Here is a 2,261-nt window from a genome sequence, read left to right as displayed (position 1 = left end):
AATTTATTGTTTATACAAATGTACACGGTTGGTCAGTTTCCTTCTTGACTCCTCATTGTAGTTTTCATTACATTATGAGCATGTGACATAGTAGATATTTTTTTTTGTCTTGCAATTCATGATTGCATTCACTTTTAATTCCTTCCCATTCTAGAGTATTTTGGTTGTCCGTTGCTCAATCAATTCGCATGTCCTACAACAGGGGTCTCCACAGTTGGTTACTTCTTTTTCAAATGTGAATCTCGCCTTTGTTTGTTGTCTCTTGAGGTTAGGTGGTTGTCTTCGAGTGTTGATAATTTGTGATTTTTTAAAATCATTTGTTAGCGATTTGATGATTGAAGTAGAATTGGGATGTATCGTTTGTTTGAGTGTAGGATGTTGTGGTTTCTAGGATTGTGGGTGACTACAAACGGAATATTTGGCTTTGTATTATTATTATCACACCTAGCTTGAATGTTTCTCCGAAAGGTAGAGGTCGAGATTTCCTTTGCTTTTGTTATAACATGTTGAATTAACTTGGAGTATTTTTGTTTCTGAAGGAATATATTAAGTTCTGCCAGTCGCTTCTCTCGTCTAACAATATGTGTGAATATCGAGCATATGCGCCTTGCCATATTAAATAGTATGTTCATTTTTGTATGGGAATGGTGGAAAGATCTAAAATCTAAATATTGGTGTGTCTGAGTTCTTGTACTAGACGTCAATTGTAACTGTCTCATTTTCTTTAATAATAAGGATGTCCAGAAAAGGGAGTTCCTTTTCATTCATTTCCATAGTGAACAGGTGAGTGTTATTTATTAATTTAAGAGATTTTGTAAGGTCCTTCTTATTTCGGATCCAAAATATAAAGCAGTCATCTAGCCATCTTTTCCAATTTCCTAATAGGTAAATTTGGAAGTGCTGGTCAAAAGTAGTTCTGGATAGGGTGTAGATTTTTTTCTTCTAGGTATCTCATTATTAGTGTGGCAAATGTTGGCGCGACTTTTATTTGCAGGTAATATTGATTATCAAAGAAGACGTATTTATTTTCCAGTACTATGTGTAAATCTTCAAGTATAAATTCTTTTGAGAGTCTCTCCTGAATTTTTTGTGGGTGTTTGCTTATCCAGAATTCTACTTCTTCCATTCCATATATAAGGGGATTTTTGTGTAGAGACTAGTTACGTCAAGGCCAATAGTACTGTCTCTTTATTTACCCGTTCTGGATTAACGTTTAAGAAGTTCATGTCATCTCTGATGAAACTGGGAAACATTCTGCATAAAAGTTTTAAATTATGCGCAGCAATTTGCTTAATCTTTGGGTGCTGGATGCTGGTCCTGCAACAATTGGACGCAATTTGAGATCAGTTGCTTTGGGAATCTTTATATATGGAGTATGGAATTCTTTTATGTTGTTGATCTGTTTGGATTATGGATATTATGACGTCCATAAAATTATTCGTTTTTACTTTAACATAGGTGAGGTTATGCAACTCCTTTTTTGTTGTCTTCCTTGAATTTGTTGGACACTCGTCGATTTTGCTCATAGTTTGTCTATCAGTATTGCTATGTAGTTTTTTGTAAAACTGCTGGTCACTGAGTTGTTTTTAAATCCATTTCCTTCTAATGGGTCGAGTCCATTATTACAATGGTTCCTCCTTTGTCAACTTCATAAATGACTATAAGATGAGTTCTTGTAGACATTGTAATGCTTTTTGTTCCTCATCTGTAACATTTTGTTTTACAGGTTTGCTGGAATATTTGAGTTAGCAAATCTTTTCAGCCATATTATATATTCCACCATGTGATTATTTCTATTTATCGAAGGTTTAAAAACCTGTTTTGTTTTGCACAAGCAATGGATCATCGTTGTCGTTGTTTTGAAAGAATTCCCATAGGCGAGAGCTTCTGCAAAATGACTCACTATCTTTTGTAATGTCTGTTGTGTTGGGTTTAGGAAGTGGTGGGAATTATAGACCATATTGGAGAATTTTTATTTCATTTCCCATTAGATTCCGTTGTGGGAAGTCGAATATTTTTAGATCAGTTGGTCCAGGATTTTCTTGACTGTTTGTATCATCAATATTTTCTATCGTTTTTGTTTGGAGATCTTGCTCCCTAAAAGATAAAGTGAGTCATTGTTGGCACATTGTCTTCCAGTCTTTCCATTATGTCGGAAGGGATTTTCCCGGTTGTTATACCACCTATCTTGATATTTTCGTCTGTTTTTAGGATTGTTGTGTTTTAAAAAAGGCAGTGATATATATATATATATATATATA

The sequence above is a fragment of the Octopus bimaculoides genome, chromosome 1 (assembly GCF_001194135.2).
Source record: "Octopus bimaculoides isolate UCB-OBI-ISO-001 chromosome 1, ASM119413v2, whole genome shotgun sequence".
NCBI lineage: Eukaryota > Metazoa > Mollusca > Cephalopoda > Octopoda > Octopodidae > Octopus > Octopus bimaculoides.
This window is presented reverse-complemented; position numbering follows the sequence as displayed.